The sequence below is a fragment of the Danaus plexippus genome, chromosome Z (genome assembly GCF_018135715.1).
Source record: "Danaus plexippus chromosome Z, MEX_DaPlex, whole genome shotgun sequence".
Lineage (NCBI taxonomy): Eukaryota > Metazoa > Arthropoda > Insecta > Lepidoptera > Nymphalidae > Danaus > Danaus plexippus.
In genome coordinates, this window is record NC_083559.1 from 3,496,799 (window position 1) to 3,517,161 (window position 20,363).

Sequence of the window (20,363 nt, forward strand, 5' to 3'; positions counted from 1 at the left end):
GACTATAGATTTTTTGTATGGAAAATAACCAGAGAGTAGTTGTGCATATCGCCGCGCCGCTCTGGCTTCATAGCGGCGCTAGCAGTTTGCAGCGGCCGATCGATAATGTTTCGTTTTATATACGACACTTTTAACAAATCGTGAATCAAATTTCATTTTAAAAGTCTGTAAACATTTGTATTTCGTAATGTATGATAAAAAGTATGTAAGTGAGAATTAAACAATATAGGTTTAGTTGTTATATGCGTAGGGTATGCAGTGCTTACTGACATCTATGCTGTGCACGCCACTGCTTTGAGTAACGTAATATTATTATTTTTTTAAGAAATTAGTTACTAGTGTTGCCATTATAGAAACTTTTTATATATTAATATTTTTTTTATTTGTTAATTTTAATAATTATTTTTAGAAATTTAACCCTTAATTGTATTGAAGTCGGACCATACAAATGTATTATAGGTTTATTTAATTATATTCTGTTTGTTCTGTAATTATTGTAAATGAGTATTATATTAAAATAAGGATTTTTATTATGTAAGTATTAATTTGCTTAAGTGAAATGTCGCTGAAATAAATATGTTGAATGTGATATTCCCCTGTGTTTAATTTCCTTTGTGTTAACAACTTCATCGCTTGCGATGTACCTTTGACCCGAATAAGTTTATCTGACTTCCAAATCAAGAGTCAGATAAGTGAGAACAGGATCCAGTTTGCAAATCAATAATTTCGTTCAAACGAAGAAATGCAATAAATGGCAACATTTGTTACTTTTATATTTTTTGTGAGATAAAATACCTGTTTATCTTAATATAATACATATAAATAATAGTCATAATGTTTAATTTAGGTAAAGATTTGTTTTTTAACGAAAATTTATGCCAAATATTGCGGTCCATCTGTCGCATGTCGCATTACGGCGGGCTGTGGCGTGGCTGTGAAGTGTAAGAAGCCCAGCGGTGAAATCGTTTGTATCACCTGACCGTGTGGCATTTTATTTAGCATGTGGTATAAACTTGCCTACTTGTAAATTAGAAAATATAGTTAAAAGAAATGCTATCAATCTATTGTCTTTTCATTTTCGTTTAATGTCCTGGTTGCAGTTAGGATTTGATTCATTATTTGAGACGAATGTTTACTAAAAACGTTGTCGGAATTAGTGTCTCTGTGACACATTATATTTTAATGATATAATTAGTATTTTGAAAGTAACTATGGCACACTGCTTAACAATCAGATTTGGGAGGCTACGTACAAAGTACAGACATCCATTCACTACCTCATGATTGAGGAGAAAGATTAATAATAATATGACAATAGAAAAAAAATGCGTACATTACATATATTAATACAAATATATAATAATAACCTAAGTAGCAAGCTTATCTACTGGTTCATTTTTATCGTATTCTTTTTATTTTCAGTCAACTTCGGAGCTCTATTGACAGCATATAAATAAATTAAACTAAACAAATTCGTAGTAGTAATTTTTCACTATAAAATACTCCAAGTTAAGTTGACTAGTTTGTTACGATGAAATTGCTTTTAAATTTAACAAATATATTTAAAAAACCCAATGAATATTGTATTAAAAGGTTTTAATTTTCTTTTGATAACTTTCTATTTCTGGATTTTATTAAAGAAAGTAATAGGAACGAATTTATGGAAAATGTAATTTTGCTGCAAAAATTAAAATCACCCACGTTGTGGAGCCACTAACTAGTAATCAGGTTATACTCGCCTCCCTCCGCCCACCAAGTAACTAAAATTTGCTCTTGAAAATGTACAATTTTTTATACTTTTTAGTAGTACTTAGATGATAAAATTACAAACATGACAACGGTTAATCTGATGGTACATATGTGACTGTTGTACTTACAAAACATTACCTGAATAAAGAGAAATGATCAAAGTTAACAAACAATAAGCTTTTGATAGGAACTGAGTGCTTATCCGGCTCTTGGACTATATAAAGTAAAAATTTTACATTCGCTTGTTTAATCATTGTTCATATTTATTGTTAGGAATAACACTTCTTTCGATTAAAACACTGCTCGCAATCGTATCGCAAGAAGTAAGTAACAAGATTATCAAATTGTCTTTGTTTACCAATTTAATCTAATGGTTGTATTTGAGAGCCGACGAGTGTATAATACAATTCTCAACTTAGGATTCCCTTAATTTTATGACAAAATATTTCCTTTACAATCGATCCATACACCTACGAGATAAACCTTAAACCAAATTGAGGCCCAAGTCCCAGGCACTGTTACAGCTTTTCTTCCTGTAAGGCGATGGACCCAGCATCCATGGAATGCTGGGATGTTTCGTCTCTCTCTCTCTCCGTATATATATACATTATACAATCTATAATATTACTTTGTTACTCATAATGAAAATATCAAAATACAATGTCCATAGATATTACTTGAAGTACATGCAACAGAGACTTTTTTTTTCCAGACTAATGGCGTGTATATTTTTGTAAGAAAACTATTATATGCAATCTATCTTACCTATCAAGTATTGTATACAATTTTATAATTAATAATGGACGTCGACATATGTGTAAGCCGATACATGGTGATAATGGAAATGTTTTGTATTAAGTAAATGCTGTTTAAAACTGTCTCCCAAGGATATTTGTTGTCATTTACTTTTTTTTTCATAGTCCAAAGAGCAGGTAGATGACGTTTTACAGACTATAGATTTTTTGTATGGAAAATAACCAGAGAGTAGTTGTGCATATCGCCGCGCCGCTCTGGCTTCATAGCGGCGCTAGCAGTTTGCAGCGGCCGATCGATAATGTTTCGTTTTATATACGACACTTTTAACAAATCGTGAATCAAATTTCATTTTAAAAGTCTGTAAACATTTGTATTTCGTAATGTATGATAAAAAGTATGTAAGTAAGAATTAAACAATATAGGTTTAGTTGTTAGTCCAAAGAGCAGGTAGATGACGTTTTACAGACTACAGTTTAATGTTTTAAATGTTTACATTCTAATAACAATAATAAGATCGTAAAAATAATATTATTTAGGATATTATTTGTTAATAGGAAAACAGAAAATAAAAGATTTAAATAAAATTTTAATTTAAATAAATTCCTTGTAACCAAATGAATTGTCTGTCACTCAAATCTGTATTTTTTTATCCAGCCCTTAGTACTAGTTTTATCGTCAACTTAACACCTACTGATCAACGTTTTTCATTAAGAATAGGTGATACGATTCCTTTGAAATTTAAAATATATTTATAAAGAGATATGTCGGTCCAGGTGAGGGTGTTATCATCGCATACTGCTAACTCGGCATCTAGAGTTGTTCCCAGGCCCATATTTTAAAGAATTAAATGAGATACCCCTGTCTCATAATGAAAATAAGCAAGCACTGCTGTAATAAGAAGACCCTCTCGGGTGGCATTAGTATTAAGGTTAGAATTTTGTATAAGTATTAGGTAAGCTCAGTTTATAAGAGGCAGTCTAAGTAAATGGTTCTCTAATAAAATGACCATCATATTTAAAAAAACAGCAACTTTTAAAAAGCTCTTGGCCGTCCATAGAATTTGACTAAATATACTGTCACTTGAAAACAAACGAGTATGGCTTCAAATTTCAGAGGAAATATACATAATAGAATAATGAATATAGACATGTCATATATTCAAAATAACTATTAAATTTTTAAACATGCAAATACCTAAAAGGTAAAAAATTTGCTTTTATATAATTTGCAATAAGTACCTGCCCATGTGACAGTGGAAAGGAAAATGTTATTTATATATTAAAAATGCAATTCATGCAATACAGGATGTTGGAATCCGAGGATTGGTGGTATACATTAGATAAAAATTAAGGAATTTATGGGTTACATTATATATAAAATAGAATAAAAAAAGGCAAACTGTGAAGCCACTACGAACAGTCATTTGTTAACTTATTTAATCCTTTGATAGAACAGATAAGGCGCAACACAAATTAAATTGCATTAATTCCAACCAAATAATAATAGCCAGTTGTAATAGCTCCGTAAATTTTTGTTCTTCGTGATTGAGAACGTGTTAATGATATTAGATCCATAGAAAACAGTACGACTATTAATCCGATGAAATTAATAAGAACAAACATTGGAAGGAACAAAAATCTAATAAAATGTATGTAATTCTGGCTGCTTCGATGGACTCCTTTAAATCGACATACATATCACAGTTTAAATGGTTTGGTTTTCTTCAATTATATTTACCTAGACTAGAATATATGTTACACACACACACATATATATATATATATATATTCTTTTTTATTTTTTTTTATTTAAGGAATCGCAATCGATTGTGCGAAACTTGGACATATATATCAAATAGTTTTGTTTTCATGCAACCTTATTTACGGTTATCTGCTTTAAGTCAGTGGCGTGCTCAGAGGTTTGGGATGGGGTAAGCAGAATATGTTTGAAAAAAAAAAAACAATTTTCATCATAATTTCCTCCTCTAAACCGTTGATAATAATGACATCTTTCGCAATTACTCATTTAAATGAAACTAATATTTTCGGATTACTACGCGTAATTTATTGTTTTAACGGACAGGCGAGATGTCTGCCGTGATCACGGGTTCTGCAAAGTAACCAACACGTCGGTAGTATGTAGTTTTTAAAATAATAAAATACCCGAAGTAATCCGAAAATATTAGCTTCATTTAAACATTGATAATATTCGCGCATAAAGTGACAGCAGTCCGATCAGAGAGAACATCAATATATTTTATGAATCCATCAACTACCTCTGAGGCACGAAAGTACCTTAAAACGATTACAATTTGTTCACAACCGCTTTATAAAAGATCCTAACATTCTTATTATTATTATTTGAAAACAACAAACTAGGAAAACAAAATTATTTATTTGTGTGTACGCAACCTGCTAGGTAATTAAAACTATCAAAACATTTTTATTAAAGCGAATAATACTACCTATCTTTTACTTCAGTCTCAACGGGTCACACACCTACCCTTTGTAATTATCTTAATTTTATTATCAAACGACAATATTAAAAATCTACTCGTTATTAATGTCGATGAACACACATCACCAGCACAGAGCTCGCAGCTATAATTTTCTATAATTTGTTAATAATTTAAATCACTGTTTACTAATTAACTAATTAAAATAATAATAAAATGGCGAAAAAAAAATATGAATAGTTTACCGACCAATCTGAGTCCCGTTTCATTTGACAATTAACGGACTTTCTACGAGATTTTAAACAATAAAAATATGCAGTGCTTCTCGAACACTAACACATGCATAGTTTTGCACTCGCACATACAAACATTTTCTGCATACAACACGAGATTTGCAGATCGTCCTTGAGATTTTTTGTAAGGAAAATAACCAGAGAGTAGTTCTACATATCGCCGCGGGGCTCTGGCTGCATAGCGGCGCTAGCAGTCTGCAGCGGCCGATCGATAATGTTTCGTTTTATATACGACACTTTTAACAAATCGTGAATCAAATTTCATTTTAAAAATCTGTAAACATTTGTATTTCGTAATGTATGATAAAAAGTATGTAAGTGAGAATTAAACAATATAGGTTTAGTTGTTAGTCCAAAGAGCAGGTAGATGACGTTTTACAGACTACAGTATAATGTTTTAAATGTTTACATTCTAATAACAATAATAAGATCGTAAAAATAATATTATTTAGGATATTATTTGTTAATAGGAAAACAGAAAATAAAAGATTTAAATAAAATTTTAATTTAAATAAATTCCTTGTAACCAAATGAATTGTCTGTCACTCAAATCTGTATTTTTTTATCCAGCCCTTAGTACTAGTTTTATCGTCAACTTAACACCTACTGATCAACGTTTTTCATTAAGAATAGATACCTAAAAGGTAAAAAATTTGCTATTACATAATTTGCAATAAGTACCTATCCATGTGACAGTGGAAAGGAAAATGTTATTTATATATTAAAAATGCAATTCATGCAATACAGGATGTTGGAATCCGAGGATTGGTGGTATACATTAGATAAAAATTAAGGAATTTATGGGTTACATTATATATAAAATAGAATAAAAAAAGGCAAACTGTGAAGCCACTACGAACAGTCATTTGTTAACTTATTTAATCCTTTGATAGAACAGATAAGGCGCAACACAAATTAAATTGCATTAATTCCAACCAAATAATAATAGCCAGTTGTAATAGCTCCGTAAATTTTTGTTCTTCGTGATTGAGAACGTGTTAATGATATTAGATCCATAGAAAACAGTACGACTATTAATCCGATGAAATTAATAAGAACAAACATTGGAAGGAACAAAAATCTAATAAAATGTATGTAATTCTGGCTGCTTCGATGGACTCCTTTAAATCGACATACATATCACAGTTTAAATGGTTTGTTTTTCTTCAATTATATTTACCTAGACTAGAATATATGTTACACACACATATATATATATATTCTTTTTGATTTTTTTTTTATTTAAGGAATCGCAATCGATTGTGCCAAACTTGGACATATATATCAAATAGTTTGTTTTCATGCAACCTTATTTACGGTTATCTGCTTTAAGTCAGTGGCGTGCACAGAGATTTGGGATAGGGTAAGCAGAATATGTTTGAAAAAAAAAACAATTTTCATCATAATTTCCTCTTCTAAACCGTTGATAATAATGACATCTTTCGCAATTATTCATTTAAATGAAACTAATATTTTCGGATTACTACGCGTAATTTATTGTTTTAACGGATAGGCGATGTCTGCCGTGATCACGGGTGCTGCAAAGTAGTATGTAGTTTTTAAAATAATAAAATACGCGAAGTAATCCGAAAATATGAGCTTCATTTAAACATTGATAATATTCGCGCATAAAGTGACAGCAGTCCGATCAGAGAGAACATAAATATATTTTATGAATCCATCAACTACCTCTGAGCCACGAAAGTACCTTAAAACGACTACAATTTGTTCACAACCGCTTTATAAAAGATCCAAACATTCTTATTATTATTATTTGAAAACAACAAACGAGGAACACAAAATTATTTATTTGTGTGTACGCAACCTGCTAGGTAATTAAAACTATCAAAACATTTTTATTAAAGCGAATAATACTACCTATCTTTAAGTTCAGTCTCAACGGGTCACACACCTACCCTTTGTAATTATCTTAATTTTATTATCAAACGACAATATTAAAAATCTACTCATTATAAATGTCGATGAACACACATCACCAGCACAGAGCTCGCAGCTATAATTTTCTATAATTTGTTAATAATTTAAATCACTGTTTACTAATTAACTAATTAAAATAATAATAAAATGTCGAAAAAAATATATGAATAGTTTACCGACCAATCTGAGTCCCGTTTCATTTGACAATTAACGGACTTTCTACGAGATTTTAAACAATAAAAATATGCAGTGCTTCTCGAACACTAACACATGCATAGTTTTGCACTCGCACATACAAACATTTTCTGCATACAACACGAGATTTGTAGATCGTCCTTGAGATTGTTTGTAAGGAAAATAACCAGAGAGTAGTTCTACATATCGCCGCGGGGCTCTGGCTGCATAGCGGCGCTAGCAGTCTGCAGCGGCCGATCGATAATGTTTCGTTTTATATACGACACTTTTAACAAATCGTGAATCAAATTTCATTTTAAAAATCTGTAAACATTTGTATTTCGTAATGTATGATAAAAAGTATGTAAGTGAGAATTAAACAATATAGGTTTAGTTGTTATATGCGTAGGGTATGCAGTGCTTACTGACATCTATGCTGTGCACGCCACTGCTTTGAGTAACGTAATATTATTATTTTTTTAAGAAATTAGTTACTAGTGTTGCCATTATAGAAACTTTTTATATATTAATATTTTTTTTTTGTTAATTTTAATAATTATTTTTAGAAATTTAACCCTTAATTGTATTGAAGTTGGACCATACAAATGTATTATAGGTTTATTTAATTATATTCTGTTTGTTCTGTAATTATTGTAAATGAGTATTACTATTAAAATAAGGATTTTTATTATGTAAGTATTAATTTGCTTAAGTGAAATGTCGCTGAAATAAATATGTTGAATGTGATATTCCCCTGTGTTTAATTTAATTTAAATGGCTTGTTTTACTTCAATTATATTTATCTAGACTAGAAAATATGTTACACACACACACATATATATATATATATATATATATATATATATACCGGATTTAATTACAAATTCATTATTTTAAAGACAGGACGCCAGCCTCGCTGACGTCACTAATGTCACTTGTTTCAGTACGTTCCAGTACGTTCCAGATATTTTAAAATGAAACTTCAATTCAGAAGAATTTTTTTAGAAAACATTTAGAAAAATGTTCTTGTATTTCTCGAAGGTTCTTCATAATCACATTCTTTATGATCCGCACTCGCTGAACTCTGCAGTCCGCTGTCGTGCGTCCAGACGTCATATTTATACCAGAATTCAGACATAGTTCTATTCTCTTTGATTTCGTTTTACTTTTAACAATAGTAACGATGACCAATAAGTTGTTATAATAATTGATGACAGTTATTTTGATGTTGCATCCTTCATTGAACCTGCTTGCGCCGATATATATATATGTGTAATAAATGCGAGAGTACTTTGAATTCTTTTTAAAAAAAACATAAGTTTTTTAAGACGAAAAATTATTAAAATTATCGGAAATAAAAGTTAGCTCAAGCCATGACTGAGATAGGATCAGATACCTAGATATTTTTATTAAGTAACAATTTCTTTGCCACAATCTAAATAATTCATAAGAACGTGAAAATTATTGCTTTAAAATTTAAATTGCTTAAAGATTGGTATAATCTTAAACATCTTATTCCGTGTTTGAAAGTTGTTTGTGTAATTAAATTATTAATCTAAGTAAATTAGTTATTGCATGAACAAATAAATATCAACAATCTTGTCCTTCAAATAACGGTGGAATTGACATTTTATATTATTCAGGCGTTAATAAAAATCGGTATGAAAGTAAAATATCAACTTCCTGCAAGGACTAGACGAGAGCTTTTACACTTAATTTTATAGTTGCCGCTACTCGTCTATAGATGGCACTACTATATTCAATTTGATTCTGCAAGGCGGCTTACTTTAATATTAAATTGGCCCGTAGAAAAATATGGTCTTAATAAATTTTCGTCAGTCTCTTAATTACAAAATAAAAAATCAATTTAGTTTTTCCCTAAAGTTTGCAGGAACTGGAAAATGTTGTTACTATTATCTGATTTACTAGTTTGTACATAATAAACAACAATGTGTAAAAGTAAAAAAAAGTTCAAATCAAATCATACAATAATTATACCACTGTAACTGGTAAAAATGTTAGACTGTAATTTACTTTACTTGTTCTACGCATTACAAAACTTAAAACATTACGTGTTGGCTAGTTACCTATAGCCCACTTGTTTTATATACATTGAAATACACGAGAACGTTCTCGAAGGGGGGGTGTGGAGCGTGTACAAATGTATCCAGCGAATACAGGCGCATCGCGGGTTGGCTGTTTCTACATGGCCCCCTAACCGGGTAGCCTCCTGCTGGCCCCCACAGACCTTTTTCAGCTCCTTATATGGTCTGCGAGCTAACTGCCAGCTTTCAGGCATGCGCGAGGTTTCTGGGTCTAGCTTTATTCAAGTTAAATCTAGGCATTGTGCCTTCAGCACTGACACTATGAAGACGTATATTGTGAAATTCGTGAATAAATTTTGATGTTTTTAATTTCTCCAAGTTATTAATATTATTTCAGTAGTAATGTAAAGTAAATTGTTATATGTACGTGAATAACGATTGGGAAATGGTAAGTATTTATTTTGAATTTATCTATATTGTGATGTATACTTAAGGTAATAAGTGCATCGCAACGCCATGTTGAATGTTATGCGAATATTTATTTAATTAATAAATATGTATTCTGCAATTGAAATCTGGTTAAGTAGCATATTGCGAAATTGTAATTGTGCACTTTTATATTTTTTTTTATGTATCAATAAGGCTTTTATTGATTTACAACCTCCGCGCATGCGTACATGCCGAAACTGAAACCTCTCGATTTAGAATCAGCCATTTTGTTGACTACTGTCGGCCATTTTCATGCATTCATGTCGGCCATTTTGAATCCTTTACGAGCCGCCATTTTGATTGTCGATGAAAGGTCTTCCACTTGTATTATTCCGCTTCCTTTTTCTTATAACTTACGGCAATATTACCTTTACATTTTTTTGTGCCTGTATGTAATCTAAAGCCTCCATTTTTATTTAGACAGTTCCGCCATTGCGTAGTCGGTTTATAAAATCAATAAAGGACATGCACAATTTCATATTGCATTGACATGCGCATTCAAGTAATCGACAATAAGTCATGCGCAATAGATATAGTCCACCATTTTGATATGAAATTATGAAGAGAGTTGACAAATGCTCTTTTAATGAAAAAATAATAGGATAGCATTAGCACTAAATCTACAGAATCGAAGAATCCTCAAAAAAAAAATTATTCATTTCTGTTGTAAATTTTACTTAGGTATTTGTCATAATTCGATCTTTCCTAAAAGTGAACGTAGTCCTTTTGGTAAGACGATTAAGCCTTTAGGTATCTTTCAGTAAGACTTTCGGTAACTCGTTTAATTACTAGTATTTATTCAGGATTATAAGTAGTACCTGATGTTGCTTCTAGACAGGTGTGAAGACACCTACGCCATTTTGATTCTCGAAAATGATACTCCATTTTGCTGTCATGTGCAGTTAATATACTTCGGCCATTTTGTCGATTATAATCAAAGAGGGAGACAAAGAATAATTTTTATTTGAACAGTTTTATTGCGGGCTGCATGAGTTGGTCATTATTTTAAGTATCCATTATTCATAACCAGGAGTGCGAGACACCTTTCCAAATTATTTTCGAAATGTTTTTGATTTTTTGTTCTGAATTAAATATTATTCGAGAAATGCATAAGCGCATGCAATTCTGAAATTTGTCTAGGGCTAGATACTAAATCACATTTTGCCTGTCATGTTTCAAAGCCGAGTTAGAACATGCATGGAGAAGCGCAAATGAAAACCCACAAATGGGCATGCGCAATTAATACAAAATCGCCATTTTGTATTTGTTATGTTTTTATCAAGCAATCCTGACCAATGAATTCAACGTAATGACAATTTCTTTAACATAATGATTTCAACGTTCTGTTTTACAATAACAGACAATAAATGTCTTCGGACATTTAAACCTTTGTACATTTAATACACTTTATAGTATACGGAAGTATATTTGGTTGCCTTTCACTCGTTATTTGTTTAGGGAATTTAGTTTTGCAAAGTATTAAAATATAGTAGAGATTGTAAACTCGTATTGGCAAATACATGAATCTTAATCTATTGAGAAAGAAGAACTATTTCGTAATGCTTTAAAAAATGGATTGGCTTTTTAGTGGTAGGGATTGTGAGTCCAAGGCGCATATTGTCGTCTCAAACTAAATAGTTATGTCTCTTTATAACTAACACATAATCTATGCAGTTTCCTGGTGAATGAGATATATATTTATAATCTGTTCGCAGGAGTACCTGAAGAGCATTACAAGAATTTTTAAAAAAATATCATCCAAAATGACAGATGAAAATTACAACTGTAAGTATCAGGCATAAATTATTATGACGTTATTAAAATAAATGAATATAATATTATATAATCCGTTCAAATTTTCTTTGCAGATTTTTCATTAACACTCAGCTGTTTTGGCCATAAGCATTTGACTTGCAAAAGATGACGACTTGACATTTCGAACTTCATAAAAATGGAAGAAAGTGATATTTCTAGAAATGGTTGGTACAATAATATCTATATACATCTTCTATATGATCTGGTTTATTTAATGTATACTAATAAAATTGTTTCTTCGCAGATCTGGAGAGAGGATAGTCACGGGCTGTCACGATATTCAGGAAAGTTGGGTCAGTAAACCGGAGAATACAGACAGTATTCATTTCCGAATCGTTTTTCATACTCAATTTAATATAAAACAAAAAAAAAAAAAAAAAAAACAAAAAAAAATGGTTAAGCGTTTCGAATAGTAAATAGAGATATATATTTTTCTATAAAAACAACTAGAAAAAGAGGGAAAAAAAAATTCATCTCTTCTGCAACATCTTCTGACAGTTTCTTTATCTCTCCTTTAAGTAAACACTATAATCTATACATTTATAAAATTAATCGGATAAAAATGTATAATGATATTTGCAACAACCGACCTCAATACTTACATCATTTATTTATATTTGCATTAGTCGTCTGTATAAAATTATTTCCGTGAATTGTGAATTTCTTCAAATTACGTATATATAGATTGGACTTGGAAATATTCGGTTGCAGTTAATTTGCAACTAGTGTTTTTACTATATAATTTTTATAACTAGCAACACTGTAACTGGAATGTGACTACGGATTAAAAACTTTTCTGTATTCATTCTGTATTCGTTTTAAAATGTTAGCGTACTCACACATACTAAGCGCCCGATGTTAAAAGTGCAAAGTAATTGTTTTTAATGTTACAATAACATATATATGTATATATCGGTTAATTACTCCGTAGTCGGATTATTGTTACTTATAAGTTAATTAAATGTTTTTTTTTTAATCTAGTTGTAAGCAAGGAGGACCGCATTACAATGTTTGTTTTTGTATATTTAGTTTTTGGACGCAAATAATCTATTTTCATTTACTTTAAATTTTTCGGAATTTTTTTTATTATTCGATTGCGGTTCGTGTTTATTTAAATTATAATAAGACTTAGGGTTAAGATCACCACTTGGTGCAGATAGGAGCCATAATAGGTACTCGCACTAGTGGTTTATGATAATATATTAATTCTTTAGTCTTTATGAAAGTTGACAAAAAATCCGTTATCTTTCGATAATTATTCATCCAAATTACAGACACACACACAGACACACACACACAAACATAGTTTTACATCAAATTTGCCAAACAATAAAAAATATACCAGATGCAAAGAAACAAAATTACCGTAAATGCAACAAAGGCGTTAATATATTATTGTAGTGTTAGGTAATCTATAATTACACTAGGTTTAATAGTAACGAAGTAAGAAATTAAGATAGACATTGAAAAAATGTTTTGAACCGGCCTTTAGCCCCTGAGTAGTCTGTACATAAAATGTTGTTATAATTATATTTAGAATTAATACAATGGTAAGACGTATATAAACATGTATTAGTGAATATTCAAAAGAGTGCTCAAAATAGTCTCGATCACATTTAACTGTAGTATAGCTTCTCTTCTATTTTCTTCTAAACTTTACTTTCTTCGACTCGTAATACTTCTTCTATATTTGCTTCTAATCAATATTCTAGTAATTCTTATTCACTCTTTGTCGCTCTTTCATCTTCATTGTTTAGGAATCGTGGTATAGTTATCATCTTACCAAAAATCGGCCTTAATAATAGAGTAAAAAATTATATAAGCGTGTTGAACAATTGAAATTTTAATAATTATTATAAGGAAACCCCCATTTGTTCCCTGTTACAGGGGAACACTGTAGGCTGTATATTGCTTATTAGTGTATTGGATTGGCAAGAAACTAATTTTGTACTTCTGTGTGAAATAATATTCAACTGTTTGCCAACAAAAAATAAGAGATCAGACTAACACCTAATCTATTGTATGAGTTTTGTCCTAATTAGCAAATAATTCAATGAAATCCGAATTGAGATCCTTACAACTCAAACAATATTTTAGGAAACGACATCAATGATAGTCTGATTGTCATCAGTAAATTGATCAGAAATTTACGCACCTACCTTAAAAAAATTACATCATGCAACAAAAATTCAATTAAAAAAATTACATCGTGTAAATCGAAATTACGATCTTGCCAAACCACTGCGATGTTTGTACAATTATCACAAGGTCGCATCTTTAATATTAACACAGCGTCTCCAGTTTTTCATTGATATGTCTTCAGTGATGATAGAGTCCACGAATCAACATACCAACATATCAACTTGTCAACGTTGATGTATGAATGAAAAACTAAAAAGGTCTATACCCAGTTTTTCGACGAAAAACTTGTGATAAAGGTACAGATATATTTATTCTACTTATTACATTCTAGATTTTGCTTTTTTCATAGTAATAGAGTATTATTATTGTTTTGCAACCATTCCGATTTTATTTGTAGTTTAGGAAAATTTTACTTGCTTTCTTTTTTATATGATAATCTACTTTTAAGAGTTGTACATACGATAAATTAAGGTCACTCAATGTAGGTAACATAAAATAAGTCAGCTAGGTTAGATTTTTTTTTTAATCCGAGCAGTGAAGGTTGGCGGACTTTTTGTGTTTTTGTTTTTTTTTTTGTAAATATTTTATAGAAAAAAGGTACTAAATTTACTAACACTGTTTACATAATGTAAGTTGTTGTTTTGTAAATAAGATTTTATGATGTTGTTACGTTGCCAGATGACCTGCATAGACAATAGATTTACGATAGCTAGTTAATATCAAGGAATGCAAACTTATTCTGGGTCACCAAACTGCCTTCAGGTTCATAGATTGTTGGCATTATTAGAGTTGGGCTTTGTTTAGGAAATTGTAAACAGTAGTTAATATGAATCTTAATTGGAATGCCGACAAGCTGATACAATTCAGAATAGTACGAAATTTTACCATCGCTCTATAATCACGCATGCGTCTATAACCGCGTGTGCTTCCCTCTTTAGAAGTACGTATGATTAAAATAAAATTTTTCGTCATGCACAAATATTTCAAGCATCGCATAACAGATATAGTTGCCTGAAGAATTTCATACAGCTGGCCACACATAATTACGGCTAATAGTAAGTGAAACAAGTTATACAAAAATGAGTTTTGTGATTCTTAACGTGACGTCACGGAAAGTGGGGGCAGAATCAATTGCACTGGCAACCTTGTTGGTTTTAGAAAATTTTAATACAGTTATAATAATGTTATGTTAGAAGTAAAGGAACGAGATTCACAATATACGAAATTCATAGTGTAGTAAAACTTTTAATGTATATTTTAAATACACTCCGACATTTTATATGATTTGTCAAATGTTTAATTAAAATCCTGCAAAATTAAAATCCAACATAAAAGGCACAATCAAAATGTCATGAATTTAGGATTAAGTTTTAAGTCGGAGTAAAAAAAACTAAAGGAATTCAAATTTTACTTTTATGTTGCCATAACATCGAAAAATTGCATAAACAAAAAGCTTCTGCTTTGTTCTGTATTTTATTGTACCACGATTGATTTTAAATATCCTAATTTTGATTTCTGCTTTGGTTCAAATGATTTGCTACGCGGGTTATGAGGTAGAATGTTTATTGTTGAATTGAAGGTAATCTTTGATAGTTCATATAGGGATGAAATTAACTGTGGGTTGAGGTTGGTAATGTTGATATAAAGAATAATTAAAGGTGGGAGAGATGATTCCATCTCGACTGGGGAGGTACCACCCTCCTTTTTAAGTCAGTACCGAACTTAGTGCTAAAAGCACGTACTGAAAGAAGGAGAGCCAGTTTTCCTTATTTTCTTGTTTATTTAATAGTTTCATCTTCTCATTAATTCCTCCATCTATCTCTATGATTTAATTATAGTTTCACAAATTTCAAGATTTATATTTTTATCTCGTCTATTCTCTTAATATTGTTGTAATATTTGTTGTCTGTAAGTATTATTTTGATCGATGGTTTAATGTCATTTGTTATTTTTTTTTTTAATATTAGTTCCAACCTTGCCTAATCTGATCTATAAGTAGGTTTAAATCGTAATCATATTGATGTTTCACGGTATTTACTTTTTATAGTCTTTTTAATTTTTTGTGCTAGTCTGTAGCCCCCACTCTAGCTTTGCTGTGTGTCAATCTATACTTAAGCTTTCCCTCCTGTTGACAAATAAAAAAAAAATACTTTTCTAAAACGCAAAATGTTGTCACTACAATATCCTCAGTCTCTAATATTACTTTTCGTCACATTTTAAAAGTCATTGTTGCATTTTATAGGAATCGATGATTATTTTTGATTGTCTTCATACATTGATGTATTCGTGACTGTGTTTAGATGTAAGTTTCTTCTTTCTAAAATCTTCTATGTGTCTATTTAATCAAATGGGTACCTAGTTACTGTGTCGTTCCTCAGCTTCTGAATCATTATCCTATTCTATTACAACGAGACATTGGGAGCAAAACTATATCAGTTCTATCCAACCACTAGACTGTTGATGTATCTGTCGACTCCTGTTGCTGTCTTCCTATTTTTCCAGGACAATATATTATATAACAAAAGTATATTGTTCTTCCTAATGCCACATCGATTCGTTTGGGAACAGAATATTTCGAATAAGAAATCTAAGGCCACCCTAAAACTAGTGCTCTCCGGCTATTAGACTGTTGACGTATCTCTTTACTCCAGTTGCTGCCTTTATATTTTTTCCCGGACAATGACTAAAACAATTATATTGTTCTTCTTAATGCCACATCGATTCGTTTGGGAACAGAATATTTCGAATAAGAAATCTAAGGCCACCCTAAAACTAGTGCTCTCCGGCTATTAGACTGTTGACGTATCTCTTTACTCCAGTTGCTGCCTTTATATTTTTTCCCGGACAATGACTAACACAATTATATTGTTCTTCTTAATGCCACATCGATTCGTTTGGGAACAGAATATTTCGAATAAGAAATCTAAGGCCACCCTAAAACTAGTGCTCTCCGGCTATTAGACTGTTGACGTATCTCTTTACTCCAGTTGCTGCCTTTATATTTTTTCCCGGACAATGACTAACACAATTATATTGTTCTTCTTGATGATACATAGATCCGTTTGAGAACAGAATGTTTCGCATGAGAATTCTAAGGCCATCCTAAAATCTGTTGTATCCAGCCACTAGACTGTTGACGTATCTCTCTACTCCAGTTGGTGTCTTTCTATTTGCTCTAAACTATGAAAAGACTGAGGTAAAGAAAGTAATTTAAAACATACCTCTCTTTACGGTAACATTAATATTGAATCGAAATAAAACTATAATGGTGAATTGTGGATAACTATGACATTCAACCTCAATTTTTCCACCGGAATAGCCAATGGGACATCCATAAAAAAAAATATTAACATACACAACATAAGTCATACATGCAGTGCATGCATATGAGTTGTGGAATACGAATATGAAATAACCTGGAAATCTCACTTAACTTCTCAATGGTACCCATAATATGTTTAGTTGTAAGGTTTCCCTTATAGTTAAGATTATACAATTACTTTGAAGTATCAGGATAATTACATTACTTTTATTTTTGTGAAATAGAGAGTACTTTTAAATATTCTGTATTAGTTTAAATTTTAAGTCTACTATGTAAATTTATGATTTCATATAACATTTAATTTCTCTTCAAAATTGTGTATGCAAGTAATAATTATTTATGTTATGAAAATAAGTTGCGATTAAGCTCGGAATTATTATTATATTATACCAATAAATGTCGTGATGTGATTTTGTTTCATTTTTCATTCTATCACCTTTCCCTTATCTGAAAATACGAATTTTATGTTCTACTCCTGTACTCACGTGAATGAATTTGCTTACTATGAAGTAAATGACGACTTACATGTTTGATGCCAATTGATGACTTTATAATTAAAACGATCTTTGCAATATATTTTTGGATATAATCTTTTATATATAAAAGAAAGTCTTGTTAGTTATACGTTATAACACGGGAACGGCTGTGCGGGTTTTGCTGAAAATTGGTGGAGAGCCAGCTCAGAACCAGGAAAAGGATATAGGATACTTTTCCTTTGATCGAAAAAGAAATAATAAGTTGTTAAAATCCACAATCTTCTTATTTACTGCTTTTAAAGAAGGGAAGAGTTCGACCCGTCAGCTATACATTTCTAACTCTGAAACTAACTCAGGTGAAGTCGGGGGAAAAAAATTATAACTAATAAAGGACTAACTGATTTAAAGTACATTTCTTTACAAAAGCTATGAATCTTCTTGGTTATGGTCCTATAAAATGAGTTTTATCAGTTGTAGATAATAAAAATCTTAAGGACAAAATCCCAAATTCCATTTTTCACTTAAGACTGTGTTCGTTAAGCGGTAAAGCTTACTAAAAGATTTCTTTAAATACATGTACAATATACAACACTCTTTTTAAAGTAGGTACGTAGTGTATAAAAATTATTATTTTTGCTAAAACTTTTCAATAAAGCTCGTTTTGCTTCTGTTAATCATGACCAACATGGGGCTCTAAAGAGGGCCAGCTGTTCTCTTCTTCGGCTGCTCGCTTCCACCAACCATCGCTAACCACCAACTTTCACAAAAATCAATTTATCATGTTACATCACATGCTACGTCATCACAGAGTTTCTGGATCGAACAAAAAACAATTGTAATCGCGAACAGCAGCACCATCCCACGTAGTTTTCAGTTACAGCTCTCACTAACCCAGTGCCTAGACTGATGGAACTAATAACCTCGCAGTGGGGGATAACTGACAATAAATAGCCGAAGTGTCAGATGCACAACTGCTAACTAAATTACCAATGATATCAGTACGGTCATTGTAACGGTGTGACAGGGTGCTAAGGATGCCCGCGTTTGGCAGGATGCCAAAAACTATCACATCTAGCTATTTGCTTGGATAAAAGCACAACTCAATACAGCCATGAAAATGTGGGGAATGTTATAAAATATTTTTTAATAATCCTTTTAATGTCATGAATGGGGAAGTCTGTATTGATATTTCCTACTCTTTGACGCAAAAACTATTGAGTAAAATTTAATTAATATTTATTATAGGTTGTTACAGAATATCATGTAGTTACAGCTTTTTCCTTGGAGTCACGTATAGTTTATTGACTTTTTCGTGAACTATTAGTATGTATTTTCGTTAGTTGAGTTTCCGCTCACTTTGGTTGTATTTTTTTGGCATTTATATCTTATTTACTACCTTTTAAACAAATAGATGAATGATTATTACACCTGGTGTGTTAAACCACATAGCACCAAGCACTTTTTATAATTTTATAAGTATATTACGTAACTTTACCTACGTAACTAAATGAAAATGCCAGACAACTTTAAGAGAAGTTATAAGAAAACGTTTATATAAGAATGAAATTTTAATTATAGCAACATAAATTTACGTAAAGTGAACAAAAAACTTTAAGTTACATGCCCTTGCTGGTCGCTTAATTTCAAGGCGTATAATGACATAATAGTTTATAAAGGTATTTTCTATGTTACGACATTGTAAATTCTTATATGATTGATGAAGATTAATTTGTTTATAGCAAGGAAAAAATATCTTCGTTAAGATAATTGGTAATAAAATTTTTAAATTTGTTATTACGCGTTAATACTAATTAAAGCAATTTCAGATTTCAAAGATAATTTCGAGAGCAATATTTTTAAAATTAAGAAATAAATGTTGAACATTGATTATAGTAACCCAAGTGGACTGAAAACTGAAGAATACTTTAAAGGAATTAAAAACTTTGTGAAATGCTTAGAAACTGTTTCGATTTGAATACAAGGCTTTTTTTAAAGTAAGATTTTGTAAATGAAATAAAACCTGCAATTAATAACATGTGCTGTAATGGGAGTGTGGCACTAATGGTTTATTTGAGACATCGCGTATATTTAAGTTATACCCTATTACGTTGTCTGTCACTTAAAGTTAATGAAATAGTATTTATTTTTAATGGATGTTAATATTTGATTAGATTTTGAAAATACGTTAACTTTAAACTTTGCACCAAGTAAGATAGCTTTAATGACGTTGTACAAATATTGTTTAAAGGAAACCTAATGCGTTTGAAACTACAATATGTTACTGTCTAACTCATGTAAGCCATTGATGTGAGTAAAATTTTTCAAATTACTTATTATTTAGTCTACATCACTCCAAGGGCTTCAAAAGATTAGGCTGTTAAAGGAAAAAAAATAAAATTAAAAAGTTTTCTATGTAGTTATTAATTTTGAAGGCTTTCACTGATCTTTTACTTTATCATGAATAGTTCACAAATTTTCTACAAGTGTACATCGCATTCTTAGCGTGCAAAAGTCGGACTTATACTGGTCATTATAAAAGAAAGAAAATTATTTAATGTAAACTATTAGAGGCTTTTGTTTGATGTTAATGATTAAAATATCTGGTCTTTTGCCATATCGGACCTATGATGACGTCAAAGAGCTTGTAAACTAAACAGTTATAAAACAATCTTTCTTCCACATCAAGATACAAGACTCCATCAGAACAACT

At 30.8% G+C, this 20,363-nt stretch overlaps 1 long non-coding RNA gene across 1 annotated transcript; it reads left to right on the forward strand.

Annotated features, from left to right (window-relative positions):
• The first annotated feature begins 9,698 nt into the window (after positions 1 to 9,698).
• On the forward strand, positions 9,699 to 17,587 carry LOC116777126 (uncharacterized). Its single transcript, XR_004354007.2, has 4 exons — positions 9,699 to 9,857; positions 11,614 to 11,683; positions 11,767 to 11,877; positions 11,958 to 17,587. It is a non-coding gene; the product is annotated as an uncharacterized LOC116777126 (long non-coding RNA).
• The last annotated feature ends 2,776 nt before the right edge of the window (positions 17,588 to 20,363 follow it).